The sequence below is a fragment of the Protopterus annectens genome, chromosome 4.part1, assembly GCF_019279795.1.
Source record: "Protopterus annectens isolate FY-2018-M chromosome 4.part1, PAN1.0, whole genome shotgun sequence".
Taxonomy (NCBI): domain Eukaryota; kingdom Metazoa; phylum Chordata; order Ceratodontiformes; family Protopteridae; genus Protopterus; species Protopterus annectens.
In genome coordinates this window covers 460190197-460210528 of record NC_056734.1, presented here as the reverse complement: position 1 = coordinate 460210528, position 20332 = coordinate 460190197, and the positions used below count along the sequence as shown (strand labels likewise).

Below are 20332 nucleotides of genomic sequence, written 5' to 3'. Positions count from 1 at the left end.
TACACACTCAGATCACTGGACCACAAGTATCAGTATGACTCAGTCATAGTCCATGTAGGTGTAAATGACCTGAGACATACCTTCCTAGACTATACGAACAGAGACTCTTGGAGCTCTTGGAATATGTGTCCCAGGCTGGTACGAGCCTAGCACTAAACAGCTTTTTACCTTCTCCAAGGATGATGCCACAATATGAACAAAAGATGACTGACTTTAATAATTGGCTTAACGCCTGGTGTCATTCTAAGGGGGTGTAATATTTGTCAGCATGGAAGGAGATGGGCAACAGACCATACTGCTTTGCCAGGGATGGTCTGCACCTCTCCCCTCTAGGCTTTCAAGTGTTAGCTAAAACATTGTCCTCCCCCATAGTGCCTTGGCAAAGCTAAACTGAAAGTATTTATGACATAGAAAATCAAAACCAAGAAAATCTAAAGGTGTTAGGTGTTACTGCTCAATGCACTCCACTCCCTAGAGGCTCTAATCACCCCAAAGAATGCTGACGTGTGCAGTCACTGAGACATGGTTTAAAGCCATGCAGAGCACACCAACAGTGCCAGGATATAATGCCTAACACATGTTTAAACTACCTACTACACAGACAGGGACTAAAGGTGGAGCTGTCTCGTTTTACATCAAAAATAAATATACATCAAGGCTGGTCAAGCAGGACAATGGACTCGAGCTTTTCCAAGTTCAAATCACCATAGACAAAATCCAATACCACTTCCTTGCAAGCTGTAGGTCCCCCTATATGACCCAGGAAACCCATAGCATGTATTTAAACTTATTTGAAGCACTCACCATCCAACCCATTGCCATATTTATGGGCAACTTTAACTACCCCACTATTAACTGAGAATTATATAATGACACCAAACGTACAGGCACAAAGATTCCTGGATTTTGTAACAACAAACTTCCTGGACCAAATTGTCAGTACACCAACGAGAGGTGCAACCATACTGGATACGGTCATCACTAAATGGGACAGTGCTGCACATCCCCTAGTGTAATCTCTTTTCCGGTAAGGTCAGACCACAAAATGGTCTTATTGGAAGTAAAAATAAAACCTGGAACTCCCGCTAACCCTGGAATATTCAGGAACTACTGTAAGTCTAACTTCTACTACGTGATAACCTGGCAAAATTTCAAGCCCCCATACAGGCAGCTGTACCCACCAGGAACAAGTACAGAAACTAAATCAAAAAACAATTCACCCTCATGGAATCACAACATCAATAGGCTGTATAACATAAGGAAGAAAATCATGGCAAAAATTAGGAAGTGTAGCACCCAGCAGGATAAAAGCACTCTCATCAAATTAAACAAACAATGACAAAGGAAGTATACCAAAGCCAATTTTGAGATAAATTTGGCCTCCCAGGCCAAGGATAACCACAAGGCATTCTTTAGCTATGTCTGCAACCTTAAAGCAATACACAATTGTGTACATAGCTCATTGTTAATGGAGTCACATGTACTGAGCCAGAATATACAGTAAACCGACTGGCCAAAAAATTCGGCTCCAACTTTACCCCTCTCTCCCCTCAACCTTCACTCAGGAAATATTGTCAAATATAACTCCTCCTGTTATCACTAGGGAACAGGTCCTTAATACTCTCTCTAAGACCAATAACACTGCATCAATGGGTCTTGACAATATCCCAGGATACCCTTTAAATAGCATGAAATATTCCCTATCAGGCCCTCTGGAATTGCTGTTTAACTGTAGTCTCCAAACAGGCTTCATGCCTCTTGAATGGAGAACAGCAACAGTCATCCCTCTGTACAAAGGTGGGTCATCTACAGACCCTGGGAATAAAAGACCTGCAAGTCTCACTAGTCTCATATGCAAAGTCATGGAAATAATTATGGAAGAAATCAATAATGACCACAGGAAATCTTCAGATACTGGACCCAACACAGTTTGGTTTCGTCAAAGGCAGGTCATGCCTACTCATACCTGGTGGACTTCTTTGAGAAGGTTAACAAAGCAATGGATGAGGGAAAAATGAATCACGCTGCCTGCCTTGACCTGGCCAAGGCATTTGACACAATATCCTACTCTGGCATTGTTGATAAACTCAACAGGTTACTTGCAAACTCTTATTTCACCCAGTAGATACCAGCTGGCTCACAGACAGAACCCAGGAAGTTAGAATTGGGGAGTCCATCCCTACAAAGATGCCAATCACAAGTGGAGCCCCTCAGGGTTTGGTCCTAAGATGGCTCTTTTTTGGCATTTACTTCTGTGAAGTCAAGGCCAGTGTCAGTGGCCTCTGGCTGACAAAATTTGCAGATAATTGCATAGTAGGAGCTGTCATTGAATCCCCCACTGACACATATGTTCTCCAGAAAGGACTGACATAAACAAAAAACTGATGTCAGAGCCAAGGACTAAAACTACATGCCAAGAAATGCATAATAGTATCCTTCAGGAACTCATCCACCCCTGGTAACTATCATATGGACAATACAGCCGTAAGAGTTGACCGAGTAGTCAGGGACTTTGGGACACAGACAGTAATCTAGCCTTTGACCATCACGTGTCTACATTAGTGAGGAAATCATTCTATGTTGTGCGATTTATAAACAAATGTATAGCATCTAAATCAAAGGAATTCATTATTCCACTGTATTTGGCATTCACCCGACCTGTCATTGAGTACAGTGCCCCCTTTGATATGTACCTAACCAGGTATATCCCACATATGGAACATCACAGAGGTTCCTCACTAAAAGAATACAGGGCATAAGTAACATGTGCTGTGCAGACTGCTTCAAGGCCCTATCCCTGTATTCTGTCTCCTACAGGCTATAGAGGGGAGACCTATGCCTGGCAGACAGGCATTGTCAGACCCCACTTTGATCAACCTCCTATATATCCACAAAACAAACTCCACCAGAATTATCCCTTCTAATGACTAAACATCACCTCTGATATAAATAGGACCTGCTAGAGAGACAGGTATGTATTCCAAAGACTACTCCTTGTCTGGAACAGGCTCCCCATCCATGTGAAGTAGAGGTCCTCCCTAACCCAATTTAAGTGTAACATGGACAATTGATGAGGAACAAGAAATTCATCTCTGGTTTGGCACCTATGTCTCTAATGGACACATGCAGCCTGGAAATAGTTATCTCCCATTCCCCTGCTTGTAAATATCTCATCTCCTAAGCCCCTTCTTGCACTTATCAAGGTTGCCAGAACGTGTAAGAGATTTGAGATGTATGGCTAGGCTAAAAAAGTATCTTGTGGTCATTAGCCTAGTAAACACCTTTGAACCTGTGAAGGCAGTAAAATAAATCATAGACTTTTTCACTCACTTTCAGTCATCAATATAAAAATCAGTTGTTACTTACTAAATGTGCTATACTAATGTATTTGATATAATTACTGTGGTGGTGGTGCTGCGGTAGCGTTGTCGCCTCACAGTAAGACGTTGTCCTGTTCGATTCTCAGCTAGAGCATCTTCTGTGTGGAGACATACGTGAATGGCATACTTTCGTTGAAGGTTGTGCATCAGGGCTGGCAACTCGGCATGTAAAAATCTACTGCCAATCATTAGCGGACCGGAGTTCTGCTGTGGCGACCCCTAACCGGGAAAAGCCGAAAGACGCAACAACAATAATGCTAAAAACCAATTGTCAACTTTGACATTGTCGTTTAAAAAAAGTTCCATTTTCTATGAATATTATGCTGTTAGCCCTTCAGTGAAGTGTTGTTTGTCTTTCCTGATGCGAGTGCTAGCATACCTTTGCTCTAGCAGGGTACAGTTAGTAATATTAACTGTACTATTCTGTGGTTGCCATTTTATTGGCTATTATAAGCTAAAATGTGTTAAGCTTGGAGGGTGCTAGACAGATGTCTGCCTAAGCACACTATTCTGGACACAGCCTGCAGAAATTTGGGTACAAATAGTGTTCCCATTAAAAATAAAATAAAAATCAAAAGGAAAAAATGGCTGATGAGGAACTAAAGGAGTAACATATGGCTGTTTTTAAAGCTGCAAATAAAGAGGCGCAATTAGGCATTGAAAAGGTAATGACAGCAGGCCAGGATGTGGGCTACTTAAAACAAATAAAGGAACAGCAACAAACAGAAGTGTAAAGGGTACAAGGGAAGTTCCAAGATCTGGAAGAAGATAAAGCCACAATTAAATCTGAGGAGCAGGAACCGATTCACAGAGTACAGGAACTAACACGTAAAATGATAAGACAGGGAGAAACTATGGATGATCTTGAAAATCACTCAGGAAGGATTAACATCAAGTTAACTGGAATGCAGGAGAGCATGAGTAACAGTGAACTGGAGGGATTTGTAATGTAACTATTAAATGATTAATTAGTGATACCAGGAAATCAAGAAATACTAATGGAGAGGATACACAATATGGGATAGTAGCAAGCAGCAGTGGAAAGTACACAACATCATATTTTACTGTGTTTTTATTCCTTTGTTGTAAAACATGAAATAATAAGACAAGCAAAAAGACTTAAAGCTATCCTTCTTGCAGGGATGATCGTAAAGTTGGCTGAGGATTATTCGGTAATATATTCTCCATAAGAAAAGGAAAGCTATGCTGGAGGTATTGAAAAAAATGAGTGGAACCGCTGCATGGTTGAAAGATCCTGCAATTCTAGAACTACAGCAGGAAGGGGAATGGTTCTGGCTATTCAAATATGGAGGATGTTCAAACGTTTAAACAAAGATATCACAGCCAGCTAAAAAACCAAAGCGGTAATAATCTGAATAGCTTACAAGACATGGAGGCTGGGTGAGCTACCTTGAAAATAGGAGAGATGGCACAGAGACACCTGGACAACGTGAAATGTCAAATACTGAAAATCTTGTATGAAATAATACAAGACCATGAATTGCAGAGGGGTCACCTGCCATTAAAAGAGATGATAAGTAAATAGACAGATCACAAAGGCAACCATAAGAAAATGAGAAAAGAGATAAGATGCTGAAGGGGAAACAAATGGAAGAGTTATATCAAAGGGAAAGAAGAGTGAGAATTTTCTCCCAAGGGAGATTTAGGCACACAAATGAGAAAGAAGCATAAGCAGAAACAGGCAAAAGAAAGCTCTAAGGAGATGAGAGGATTAGGTTTGGGAGGGTGGCCTAATGGTTAAGGTTTTTGCCTTACAAACACAAGGTGTAGGGTTTGAGTCTCACAAAGGATAATTGGCTAGGCTTAAAATGGCTCGTAAGGGCAGTTAGCTTAGTACTAATCTATGAACCTATGAACCTATGATGGTATGTCAGATGGTTCATGTGACTATGAAAAGTGAACTGCTGGAGAAATGAAGCACTAAGCAACCTTGATAGTAGCATTTATGAGGGATAGCAGAGCTGAAGGGATACAGGGTAGAAGTACAGAAGGTCTGGAAATGACTACAGAAAGAGAAAAATCCATAAATAAGTGGAAGGAATGGACACTATACAAGGATGTATTAAATGAAACAGATTCCTAACTTGTGAAACATAACCTCACAACACAACAACAAAACTTTGCAAACAGGAAGAATCGGGGCAATGATGAGTAATTGAGTCAAGAAGAACATAGAGGCAAGTATCCAAGGTAAGTGATATATTTTTCATAACTACTTACTGATGTATTATAAACTGCACTAAACATAAATGTAATGTCTAAGGCTTCGAAAATAGTAGTAACTGTATTTGTAATGACTGGAAGGGATAAAAAGAAAAGATGGGAGAAACAAGGGAAAACTAAGGTAAACATCTATCCACAGGCAGATGTGAAATAAAGAAACAGTTGTGTATATGCCGCACAGTAAAGAGGTGTAAAACTGCAAATGAAAAAATGTTGGACTAGCATACAAATAAAGCTGGCGCAGCAGATAAGTGAGCAATAATGGGGAGGGAATACCAGTGAATGGGACTGCTGTGATATAAAAGATTGTGATATCAGTACTGAGTTAGCATGCAAGATATTAGTGTGAGGGGACCCTGGAAAGTAACAAAAAACTTAAAAAGCCCATGTACAAGAAATACCCATGAACATTCAAGAGCCAAAAGGCAGGGATCCAAAGGCCCGTGAATGGGAGGAAGAGTCCAAGCATAGGTAGCTGCCAAATAATACAATGCTCAGCTTGGATGGAGACCCAGTGGAAGGATTATAGTAGATGGTAGGAACTGGGAAAAACAAAGGAAAACAATATTCATAATACAAAATTTTAAAAGGATCAGGGGGCAACATTGTCCTACTGCAACAAACAAAACTGAAAATCAGAGATGGGACAAAGATACTTTAATATGACTAACTAAAAGGAGAAATGAACAACAAGACATTGGCAAGTAAGAGGGATGCAACAGCTGTATTTTGTAGAGGACTTGAGACAACCGTAGAGAAAATGATAAAAAGTGGAATAGGTAGATGGATCATATAGAAGGAAAAGGTGGAAGGTACATGGTAGACTACAGGAAACAAATGTGTACCAAACAGAGATGAAGAAGGAGTCTAGAATAACTTGTTTTTCTAACTGGGCAAAGACAAAAAGAGATGGAATAGAAGGATCACAGTGCCCCCTTAGAACTGGAAAAAAGACAGGCCTAATGGAAGGTGGGAATATAGCAAAAAGATGAGGCAAAAGCTATCCCAAGGAATGAAGGAGGGAGGATAGCAAGATACTGTGATGATAGGAGGTACTTCCAGCCATGCTAGGGGAAGTAGGGCAGTGAATGTATGACTTGTACCAGCACAGCTAGCTAGAGTTTTGTAAATAATTATATCTCATTTGTATATCAAACTGATTTGTACAGATGCTTGTGCTGAAAATGTATTTGTGAGGTTTGTCTGTGTTAAAATGTATCAACAGTGCACCCTGCTGGAGTGAAGGGAAATGTACATGTATTATTGTAACTGAATTAAATGTATGTGTTTTAATGGAGGATATTGTTACAGCAAAGGTTAACCAGCTAACTTACTTTAAGAAAAATAAGGGAAATGTAAATGAGCTGCTAAACCATTCAAATTTTACCCCGCAGTGTTGAATAGGACTGAAAATGGTGGGTCTGGAAGAAGCCTTTGCTCATTAGTTCAGTAAAAAGAGGGGAAGCCCCAGACACTGCCATAAACATTTAGATGTGTGTTATAGCCATTTATGCCAAATTCCTGTATCAGATTCAAAGGGGAGTAATCTGAGAACCTAGAGTCAGGTGACCAGATAAGGTTATTCTGCAAACCATCTTGGATATTATATATTACAGGGAGTAATCTCTAAGGAGGGAGTATTCTTTTTTGAGGAATCTGACTAGAAAGACTGCTCATGTATTTCATTTCATTGTGCCTTGCTCTATCGAGTAAGTTATTAGGGAATAGTAATTCTCCTAGATTCAGTCAGGAATATAGTGAAGTTTAGTTTAGATATTGTTTTTTTCTTTATTTGTCTGAGTCTGTCCATAAATGTTGTTTTCAAAGTTCCCTGTGATTTGAACTGTGTGGTTTACTGTTAAATATATATTTGGTATGTTCATGCTCTTTTATTATGTATTATTAAATGCATTTAAAACATTTATTGTGTCTGGTTCTTTTAGAAATTATTTAGCCTTTGAGAGTGCTTATATTTAGTTGGTGGCACTGTTTGGGCAACTCCAGAAGGCCTAGCTGTCAGTATTGCCATTTGTATTAGTATTAGTATTAATATTACACAGTATAATTGGACACCCCTTGCTAAGGGCCTTAGAGTAACTGATTGTGGAGTGTCTGATGGTGGTGATAACTACCTTATACACTGGGCAGAAGGGGACACAGCAGATAAATCTGTGCCAGCTTTTCCCAGGTGTGTGTGTGTGTGTGTGTGTGTGTGTGTGTGTGTGTGTGTGTGTGTGTGTGTGTGTGTGTGTGTGTGTGAAAAATCAAATCTCAAAGAGTGTGTGTGTCAGTTACTTGCAGTAGGGACATGAAGCACTAGGTTCACAAACAGGGTGCTGAAGGTTCTGGCTTGGACACTCGGCTGAGGACGTAACCCTACAGCTGTACCAGTGGGGAGTCTTACTGGGGACATGGAGAGGGAGACAGATGGAGAGATCCAGACCCTGGGCTGAGTGTGTTCCTTGTGTTCTCATAAGGGAAGTTGTGCTTGATGCAGAGAGGTCTGCATCTGGAAATACTGAGTTTATCCATTTGTATTCCAAGTGCATGTCCCTCTCCAGTGTCAGTGGTGAGGATTCAGGCTCCTTGATTACTGGCCCAGAGAGGGATCATCGCATATTGGTTGGCAGTGGTGGGACTATCATGTCTCACATATTGGTTACCAGTGGTATTGATATTAATTGAACTCCTGTTAAGCAGTTGTCACTAAAAAGGTGTACTCAGAATAGCCACAAAGTAGAGATTCAGAGTTTCATATCACAATAGTTTTATTTATTTACTTTTGTTAACGTAGTTAGTCAGGGAGAGTAGGCAAAGATGTCAGCAGAGAATTATGGCAAGCTGACAAGGAACCAGTTGACTGAAACTACCAAGTCAAAGGACTGGTGCATGCCAACCTGACAAAAAGAGAAATGATTGCATCCTTAATCACACCTCAGCACAGACCAGCAACCAGGAAGACAACCAGTCTGGCACTGGGGATGTACAGCTCTCAGAAACAGGACAGTTCAACCTTTCCTTAGAGGACTTAAAAATCCATCTGGAGTTAAAGACATTTGAGCTGGAGGCCAAATGTAGAACTGTAATCATCAGACAGACTGCAGCATTTGGAGGCTGAAGAAAAGGAGAAGCAACAAAAACATGAGAGAGAAATGCTGACTCTTCATCAGGGTCATGGAGGTAATGCGGAAGGGAATAACCGAACCCCAGAAGCAATAAAGGACAGTAAGTTTCTGCCACAGTTTACAGAGGGTAATACTTTGATAGTTTTATTCATATAGTTGAAAGGGTATGTAAACAGTGTAATGCTGAGTAAGGGCTCTGGGTACAGTTCCTGACCCCTTACTCCATGGTAAAGCTGTAACTGCCATTTCTAAATTGTCTGATACTCATTGCTTAAACTATGATACTGTTAAAAATGTTTATTGGAATGTTTTAAGTTAACACCTGAAGCTTACAGAAAAAATGTTTCATGAGAATAGACACAAGGCAGATGAAAGTGTATGTGATTATATTGCTGAAATAAGTACTTATTTTCATAGGTGGGTGAGTGGGTGTCAGGTCAACACTTTTCAAGGCTGACAGACCTTTTGGTGAGGGAACATGCCCTTAGCACTTTGCCTGAGGACATGAGAATCTGGTTGGCAGACAGGGAATACAATTCTGCAGATGAAGTGGGGAAAAAAGGGGAATCGCTGCACAGGAAAGGGATACCCAGTACTGCATATGGATATAAGGGAACACATGGTGGGCAGCCTAAACCACCACAACAGAGTCCACCAGTAACAGGGGAAGCCACTAGTTCAGGTACATGGCCAGGATAAAGGGTTAAATGTTTTAAATGTAACCAGTGGAGCCATGTAGCATATAGATGTCCATGGAGGCAAGGAGGGAAACAAAAGGTGGAGGAGCCAGGAAGTGGAGATAACAAAATGCCAGTGGTAAGTTGTCTGGAGACAACAGGGGCACCAAACTACTACCAGAGGTTGTATCCTCTCCTGGTGGATGGAAAACAGGCCACTCGCAAGAGAGACACAACCTCTGGACCATTGTGAAGCCTGCAGTGGTTAAAGAGGAGCAGTACTTGCTTGGGCAGTCCACTCCAGTCAGAGCTTTAGGAAGGACCCTATTCCAGATGCCTTTGGCAGGGCTCACCTTGACTGGGAAGGTGGAAAAGGAAGCAAGCAAGTAGGTGTATTTGAGGATATCCTTGCAGATATCATGATAGGGAATTATTTTGATAATGCAGTACCTTGTGTGCATGCAGTGACATGCAGTCAGGCTTGAAGACAGGCATGTGGGTCTGGTAGCCTGGGGAGACCCAGACAGACCACACCCATGAATCCAGGACTGGTGATATGGTAATTCAGGGAGGGAGCTACACTGTAGCAGGGAGCCTGAAGATTAGACACAGCTGTTGATAGGTACTGATGTTCCTGGGTACTACCACTCACCTCTGCCCTTGCAGTAACTGTGGGTGGAGTAAAATTTGAATTGAATTTGTCAGCTAGCATATTACCTATTTCCACGGTGTCAGAGTTTACAGTATTACAGTAGACTAGCTCTAAACATTGCTGGGTATGAGTTCTTAACTCTCTGTCAGTATTAAGGAAAGATTTGTAGCTGCATTTCTTTTCATCATAGTGTTTGTATTTCATTAACCCTTTTGGTGGTAATTTATTGAAAGTCAGTCACCACTTTCTCGTACTTCATCTTTTATTACTTACCATTCTTTCATTTCCCTATAGTATTCTACTGCTTCCCCTTTTTTATTATGTCCATTTCTTTTTCTTTATAATCTAGTTCAGTATCCATATCTTACATTCAATACATTTACAATCTCTCTTTATTTTTCTTATACCATCATTTTCAGTACCCAATATAGATGTAAAGAGGCCAAGTGTACTACAGCAATTATTATTTTTAAACAAGAAACATCTTTATTAAATTATCACTTATGACATAGGCAATCAAACATTTCTATAAATGAAAACTAACCATATTTACACAATCTGAGTTCCAAGCAGTTTACATAACAAACCATGTTGACATAATTTTAGTTGCAAACATTATACATCACTTATAATCTACCCAATTATTGTCAGTCAGACATTACATAGCTCATTCAAATCCTGCCTTCTTTTAAAGATCATTCCTCCTCTGTGTGTATTCTTCCCACAGTTCCCATTTTCCTATGTAATTTGCTCCTACCCTTTTCTAAAGATCCCAATTCCAATTGTTTTATCTCTGTTACTATATTCTCTACCTCTAGTACAGTTGGTTTAGACTTTGATTTCCTTTTTCTAGTAATTGATTTTTTGCAGCTACCATAATTAGACTCAGCAAGGCCTTACTATCTCTAGGCAATTCCGATTCTGTATCATAGATCAGAAAAATAATTTCTCTAATTACACCAATATGATCGCACAGTATGTCTGATAGCGTAGTTTGCAGAGAATCTTTAAAGTCTTCCAACTCATTACAGTCCCAGAAAATATGTTTCCAATTACCTCTTTCTTCACCATCACACCTCCTTTGCTGTCTACCTGAGGAAAAATTCTCTGGAGTCTACTTGGGGTGTAAAATATTTATGTAGACATTTCCAAGCAAAAATCCTAAATCTTCTAGAATTTATTGCATATTTGGGAGACAAACATATATCTCCCCATTGTTTCTTTGTGAATTGCTTATTCATTCTCTCTTCCCAATCCTTTTTAACCTCCTCTGATTGATTCTTATAGTTGTCATGCAGTATTTTATATTCCTTTCTTAGCAGCAACTTCTGTTCTACACTCTACTAAAAAGTCTATCAGTGCTGGTCTTTTATTCAGGACCCCCCCTATTTCTTTATCTTCACCTATACTCTGATATCAATCCTTGATAAGGAACATACTCTCTAACCTGTACTCCAAGTAAATTCTTGGCATTTTCTATTACCTTCCCCACTCTCGTTATTTGTTCCCAATACCTTTTTTCCTTTGCCAGTTTTCTCCAATAAATTCCAGACCCTCTTGCCTATTGTCTGTATCCCTAATCTCAGTCATCCCTATTGCTAGCATCTCCTTTGTCCATTCCCATGCTGACTTAGTTCTTAGAATACTTTCCACTACTTTATGAATATAATATTCTGTATTATTATTGCTATTCTCCTTAAAGGTCTGCATCCAAAACCCCAGTCTCTCCGTGTTTCTTGAGCTTCCCCCCTGTTTCATCATCATCCCTTTCCACTTTGAATGATATGTTTCGGCTTGTGCTATGTATAGGAGCCATAATGTGTAGCTCTTAAATACCCCTTCAAATTGGGTAATCCAAATCAACCCTCTTCTGTTTAGAAGAATCGTATTATCCTACTTGACTCTTGCTGTCTTCCCCTCCCAGACAAAATCCTTCAGCTCTTTATTAATTGCTATCCACAACTTCTCCTCTGGTTGATAAAAATATCCTGACTTGTGTATAAGACTAAATGGACTAAAAACATTTTAACTGCCTGTATCTTACTAGTTTCAAAGAACTGCATCTGGAGCATTTCTCCCCAGGACTCCACTGAAAATTGGCTTTGTTCCAAATCAGACTTTCCTGTTAAAAAAATGTTAACTAAATAAATAAAATAAATACTATCCATATCTATATAACAGAGCTTCCAGTTTCTCAGTTTTTGTATTATCTTTTTCTTTAGTCTCTTCCCACATATCCTTAGCTGCCACACCATACGCCTAAATAGTTAATTTTATCATGTCCCCATAAATATGGATATTGCTGAACCAATTCGTGTATGGGTACATCATTTACTGCTATTGCCTTTGTTTTGGCTTCATTAATTTTGTATCCCAAAAAGATTTGAAACTGTCCCAAAATGTTCCACAACACTGTAATATCCTCTTCTGGTTTTATCGGTTATAAAATAATATAATCTGCAAATGGAGACAGCTTTTCTTGATTACCGTATCAATTATATCCTTGAATTTCTGGGTACCTTATTTTATTTGCCACTGGTTCTAAATATAATGTAAATAACAAAGAGGAAAGAGGATACCCCTGCCTAGTTTCTCTGCTCAAGCAAAACCTATCAGAGAGGAACCCGTCCACTTTAAATTTTGCCTCCAATCCATCATAGATCCTCCTAATCAACCTTATAATTGTATGGGTCTATAATAGAACACCGAGCATTCAAAATGTCGAGTGTTCTAATATCTACCCATTTTCAGCGAATGCTGAACATATCGAAGAAACAGAAAACCAAATTTTTTTCCTAGGAAAAGAATTTGGTTGTCCGTTTCTGTTGCTTTGGTATTTTCAGCGCTCTGGTGGAAAGTTACAGGTAAGTGTGCAATTGTGTGGACTTGTGGGTTAGGGCAGGTTAGGTGAGTTAGGGTTAGGGTGCGGTTGAGGTAACTGTGCGATAGTGACAGACCTTAGGGTTAGCAGACCTTAGGGTTAGGGTTTGGGTTAAGGTAAGTGGATAGTTAGTGATGTATGTATAGTTTAGTGTAGGGTTAGGTGTAAGAGTTTAGGTGCATGTGTGTGGATTGCTGTTTGTTTGGTGTGCTTGTGTTGTGTGTATGTGTTTTGGAACAGCAAATTATTTCCCTAGGAAAAAATTTGCTGTTCTGAATGTTCAATGTTTTGTATTTTCGATTGCTAGGGTTCGATATTAGAACACTCGATATTTTGAATGTTCGGTGTTCTAATATAGACCTAATTGTATCAGGGAATGCAAATGCTTCCATTTCCCTGCCCATAAAGTCCCAGCTAACTCTGTCAAATGCTTTCTCTGCATCAAGGCCCACCAACAACAGTGGTATTTTCTTACATTCTGCTTCTCTCTGGATCATCAATGTTCTGTTAACGTTGTCAAATGTTTGCCACCCCTTCACAAAACCACATTGATTCATATCTATCAATTTTGACATCACTTTTGCCATTCTTTTAGCCATTATACACATAAAAACGTAATAATCATGGTTTAGTATTGAAATGGGCCTGTATGAAGCTGGATCTGATGGATCTTTACCCTTTCTAAATATTACAGCTACCACACTTTCTTTGATGATGGTCGTACGTCTCCTTCTCTTAAAATACTATTAAAATACTATTAAACAATACCTTCCAGATGTTTATTAGTAGTTTCCCTGCTAGCCTCCACACTTCCACAGGAATACCATCTATTCCTGGGGACTTTCCTGTAGACTGGTTATACATCACCATTTTTATCTCATCTCCTCCTATCCTAACTGTTAGTAATTGAGCCTCATCTACTCCTAACCTTGGCATATTTAATTCCCCATAAACATTTCAATTTGTACTTGTTCTTCATTTCCATATTTCTCTGCTTTATACAGACTTTCATACTTTTACATGATCTTTTGTTATCTTCCTTATTATAAGCCCCCTAAGCTTGCTGACAGCCCTTTCTACTTTTTGCTGCCTGAATTGTGCTAAAGGATTTTGTGCTCCACAGTTATTATCAAAAAGTAGTTGCTTAAAAGCAATCTTTCTAAACTCATGCATATTATCGCGGTAATCCTCTTTTTGTTCTGTAATATCCCCCCTATTTTGCAAGGCTATAACATTTATCAGTCCTTCTAATTAATTCTGGATATTTCTAAACCACCACTCCCTAGCTATATTTCAGAAGTAATTTCTATTTTCTCTAATAGCTTCTGAATAATTTCCATTACCCATTCCTTAAACAATAGATAGGCAGGAAAGCTCCAGTGTCTCATTTTTATTTCATTGCCCTGTGTTTTTATTTTAGTTATTATTGACATATGATCTGAAATAGTTATTGGCTACATCAAGACGTTCAATTAAACGCACATGTTCCTATAAAATGTAAATTCTATCTAGCCTAGCTCACTTTTTTATCTGGGGAATAATATGTAAATTCACTCTGAACTCCTAGTGCTGAATTCACATTTTACATGCCAAATATTGTCATAAATTTCTTCAAAAATCTATCCTCCTTTGTTATTTTTCCCTTATGGGCCCCCAGACACATCTTCACTGTTGCAAATCAAATTCCAGTCCCCACCTATAAGTAACATTCCTTGCTGAAAGCTGATTATTTCTTCCAGAATTGTCTTAAGCTCCATTATACCAGTTTTATATGGAATATAAATGCATGCCAGTGTAATCCTCCTCTATTGCCAGTAGCCCCTTAGCACTACAAAACTACCATTATTATCTATTTTATCCTATTCTATCCCTATCAGAACTCCACTTGCAATTTATATAAATACTTCTCCTTTCCTTTGTTCCTGGTATTCTGCTGAATAACCACTCTGAAACCCTTTCTTTATGAAATTCACATGTTCAGTTATTTCCATGTATGTCACCTTTAGCATCACTATTTTCACTCTACATTTTTAATATAGTTTACTACTCTTTCTTTTTCGTATTTATCTGTGGGTTCATTGACATTTAAATACATTACAGAAAGCATCATTGTATTAAAAAGTTATTATTCCCATCTTTTATGTGTAACAGTTTTTTTTGTTAAATGCTTAGTTTCAGCTGTGTTACATGCATACACTGTTTGGCAGGTTGATCTTTAATACAGTTTCTTGTCATATCCATTTGAGCCTATGTCACATCTTACAAAACTTTTGTTTTATTGAAAGCCTTCAAAAAAAAAAAAACAAACACAACCTTATACCCCCTAAAATCTAGTACTTTAATAATAACACACACAACTATGTACATATTCAAAGATTAAAGTGTTACCTTCATAATAGGAACAAATGTTCCAAACTGACAGCTACAAGCATAGACTTGAGTTAACCTAAAAGAAAGATATCCATGCTAAGACGCATGGTGCAGCCTGTGCTTCTACTAAATGCTGTCTGGTTTTGTCTTATCTTTATAGGTCTCCCACTGGGAAAACACTTGAATGTTTTCCGAGAATATTATTTCCTAACCATTTCTTTTTGTTAGATTGTCTCCTGGAAACATGATGACCAGATGCAGAATTCCTACTAAGCATACATTTATTTGCTAGAAAAAAGCCTTATAACATTCAATATTCTTTTTTTATTTGCTTGCTTTCTCTTAAAATGTGTTACTAGATCAAGTTAAGGGCCTTAATCCAGTCATTCCCCTATGCAAGAATGAGAAAAAGCATGCACATTTTTATTTTGTCATACTCTTTTTAACCATACTTTTCTTCCTCTTCTTTTACTTACATTGCAGTGCCTACATTTCTTAAAAAATGTTTTGCTTACAGTTAACTTTCTCCTTCCTCTACCCCTCTCCTAAGTATTTTTCCAAACATTAATGACATGAAATAGGACATATGTTTTAAAGTCCCCTACAAGTTTAACAAAATCCAAAAACGCCCAGTATTTCCAGATATTCTTTTTTGGTCTTGTTTCACAAATATAGTTATTGCTTTGTAATCCCACACTTGTCACTTTTCAAGTTATTGATTTTATTCCTGTTCATCTCCATCTCCCAGATCCTGTTGCTGCTTCATTTCAAATGAAGTGTCTTTTTCCTTCTCTCAAGCATATTCCATTGAAACAATGGAAGAGGTTTCACGGGCACAGTTTCTCTGTGATCATTACTACCAGAATAACAAGAAGCAGAATATTTTTCTGTTTCACAGCTCACTTTTTAGTGGACAATCTTTTGTATTTCCACCTTAGCATGTACTTCATAAGAAATTATTGTTGTACCTCCAAGGAAGAATATTTTGAAGATAGCTGGGTACAGCAGATTGAATCTTATACCTGCTTTTTGACATTCCCAGAATAGTGGAACACATTTACTTCTCTTCTGCTTGGTGTGCAATGAGTAATCATTCTCCACAAAAACTCTGCTGTCTCCCACTTTTAGTACTTTGTCCTTCTGCCACAATTTTGTCAGAATCAACTATTTCTTCTGGTAGGATTGCATCTTTACTATTAAAGGTCTAGGTTGCTTTCTCATAGCCAGATTTAGAGCATACATACAATGAGCCCTTTCAATTAACAACCATTCCAGTTGCTTATCTGTGCTTTCATAAAATTAATACAGTCTGTTATTCCCAGCTTCTCTGGTACAGCAGAAAATCTCAGGTTTTCTCTACAAACTCTGTCCTCTGATTCTATTATTTTTTGAAACATCTCTTCTTGTGCAGTCTCATATTCAGCCAGCCTTTTCTTCATTTGAGCCTCTGATTTTTGCAATTTTATGCACTCGTCTGAATATCTGCAGCAGAAGACAGCAACAAATTGGATGAATAGTGCACTGAATCCAAATATATAGTAAAACGTAACAAAAAATATGGTTGTGCACCAAACCACGGTAACAGCTGTAAGCATACGTAGCTATCTCAGAACAAAACAGTTCATAGTATTCAAAATAATACAAGTTTGTGAGTGCTTTCGCAGTAACCACTACTGCTTCATCAGACAATAAATGCATTCAGCCCTTCCCCCTTTATAAAAACATAAAACATCCAATCCAGAACTTTTGTTTCAACATATGACATTATTACATGACAATGCTAATATAAAAGCATTCATAAGATATTCCCATAGAAGCCTGTCTATAAAATCTCTCTCTCTCTCTCTCTCTATATATATATATATATATATATATATATATATATATATATATATATGTTCTTGTTCTGGATCTTGCTTTTACAGATACTTTGTCATTTAGTCCACTGCCCCTATTTGCCCTCATTCTAATAATCCATTTCATTTCACTTGTTTCAGTTATCTTCCTTACATCTCCCCCTCTCTCATTAGATGTAATCGTATCAATAGCTAAGAACTTAAAAGTATGACAAATGCCTTCTTGTGTGGCATGGTTTGCAAGTGCATTCATACTGATCTTACTGTTGATGCTATAAACATGTTCCCTAATTCTATCACAAAATCTTCTGTCAGTCTTACCTACATAGAAGGCTGAACAGACTGCACAGTGGGCTAAATAAACTATATGACTGGTGTTACAGGTAGCTGCTACTCTGAAAATCAATTACCTCCCTGTGTCTGGATGAGAAAACATATTCAAAGTATCTATAAACTTACAATAAATTTATTGCATGGGTATGTCCCTTAAACATTCATGGATACCACTAATGGATGTAAAGCCCTAGGACAACATAGTCTTTTCTTTAGTGATTTTTTATTCTTAAAAATAAAGGTTGGTTTATCACCCACTATTGATTTAATTTCAGGATTAGTTAATAAACTGCTCCAATGCTTCATCATAACATCCTTAATCTTGGCCATATTATTAGAATAGACCATTGGTATCTTCACAGTGGATTTATTTTTATGTGGTGCTTGCTTACCCCATAGACCTGCCGAAAAATAAGGTTTACCTTCATGTTCTCTGATTTTATACATCCCATTCAATACTGTATTCACTGCATTGGGATTATACCCACCATGCACAAACCCATCTTTTAAACAATCCAGTTCAGTACAAAAACATTCATCATTTGCATTTAACCTAGATGCACGTAACCCCTGACTTCTTATAATGTTCTTAAAAATATGAGGGGGGTGCATGCTAAGTCTATGTAAGAGTGAATTCCTAAAACAGGTCTTCCTATAAATCTTAGTGTCTATTCTCCCCAAACCATCCTTCATTATACTAACATCTAAAAATGCTATATTACTATAAGAATTCTTCATCGTGAACTTCAAGAAAGGGGTGGAGTTGTTCAAATAGGTACACAAAGTTGATAATTCATTGCTATTACCCCTCCATATCAAAAACAAATCATCCACAAATTTCTGGCAGAACATAATTTTGTCCTTATAGAGACCTTCAAAAATGTAATTTTCTTCCCACATGTCCATAACAGCATTGGCGTAGCTATTGGCACTGGAAGTACCCATAGCTATGCCATATTTCTGTAAATACAATAAACACATTTGTTTCAAGTACTGTCTCCATAAATAAACGCAACAGGTCTATAAACTTAGCATCATACATACTATTCTTGCTCAAATACTCCTTTAACATGCCCAGACCCAAGTCATTGGGAATCATGGTAAATTGAACATCTAAAGTCACAAATATACAACTCACCATGTCAGCAAAATCAATATTAGCTTGATATAAATCATTCAAAACATGTTTAGTGTCCTTTAATATGTGGGTGCTCTTATCTAACACTGGCCTTACATACTTCTCTGCAAACACTGATATGGAGTCTGTACAGCAATTCATACCAGAAACAATATTTCTAAATGGGGGACATGAAGAATTCTTATGAATTTTGGGAAGGCCCTGTATGATAGGTATAAGAGGATAATTAATGAACAAATAATCATACAATTCTAAGGTGATGTCTCTCTTCAACAAACAATCATGTAGTGTATTATGCGTCCTGTTCACATGTTCCTCCTTTGTCATCTCATAAGTATTATGATCACTTAAAAGCTGCTGCATGGAATTAAAATAAAACTCACTGTCCATAATCACTATGGGACTTCCTTTATTAGCTGGTCTAATTACTATGGAGGGGTATTTTGTAGCACTGCCACTGTCTCCCTTTCCATCTTGCTCAAATTATCACTTATATTCCCACAACTCTTATTCCCAAACATAGCTGTAATCTCATCTTCACAGATCTTTTCAAATGCTTCTAATATAGGGTGCTTAACTGGAATAAACATACTAGGTTTATGAAAGCTCTTATATTCAGTGTTAGAGTCATTACTGAAAGTCATTTTTAACATAGTGTTGTGAGTAAACTGTTTCAAGTCAACTATAACATCAGTTAAATCAGTCCTGCATGTCGGTATAAAGCCTAAGCCCTTGTTTAAAAGTAAAACCTCACCTTCTGTTAACATTCTCAACAAAATGTTCCAAATCAAGGACTGGTTACCCGATTCCACATTTTCTTCAGCGTTCTACCATTGTAAGGTTCCATGGGTAACTTCCTTTTGGTCCTGCCTCTGCTCCCAGATGGAAAGCCTTATTGGCATTGGAAAATGGTTTTTGTTATATTTTGCCTGCTGTGCTGAAGTGCTGGAGTTTAAGGTGTGAGGCAAAGTGCTGGAAATACTGTTCAAATGACTCAGTGTCTTCTTTCTCGCTCCTAACTCCACATTCTTCTCCAGAGTCCTACTTCCTGTTTCATTGCCACTCTCATTGCTGTCCCTGTTTAAGCATTAATAATAAAAAGAATAAGACTGCACTGATTAAGCAGCCATGCTCACATCTCTCAACTGTACAGATTTTTACAGAATGTCCAGATTTTTGCTTCATATTTTTGGTCTGGTTATTTTTTTGTAAAATTGTGGTTTTCTGGCAAATCATTGAGGAATGGAATCAGAAAAAAATGACACATATTTGAGTTGCAAACTTCATACCTTCAGAAAAGTATGTCTGCAAAACTTGTTATTCTATCCACTTTCTAGGTTTGTAAGAGCAAAATTTAAAAATTGTCCCTCTTTTTTGCCCTTTGTCCTCCCATTATTTCTAGTTTTGTCCGGAGTTCTTACTCTAACAGGTTGAGAGGTATGACCATGCTTGATATCTTCCTTAATTTGATTTTACTCCCTATCCACCTATTAGCTGATACAGTTACCCAGGATCTTTTGCATATATCTCTAATGACCCCTAGCACTTCCTTTGGGATTCCATACAATTGTAATGTATCTCATGCCTTGCAATGGCTAATGTTATCATATGCTTTGCTGACATTACATGCTACTTCCCTCTTCACTTCCTGCTCTAATGTCATGCATTACTTCTTT

At 38.1% G+C, this 20332-nt stretch overlaps 1 protein-coding gene across 1 annotated transcript in view; it reads left to right on the top strand.

The window, feature by feature from the left end:
• LOC122800919 (probable cation-transporting ATPase 13A4) overlaps positions 1-20332 on the top strand; it is an 846809-nt gene that overhangs the window by 484578 nt on the left and 341899 nt on the right. The gene's annotated exons all lie outside the window — the stretch shown is intronic.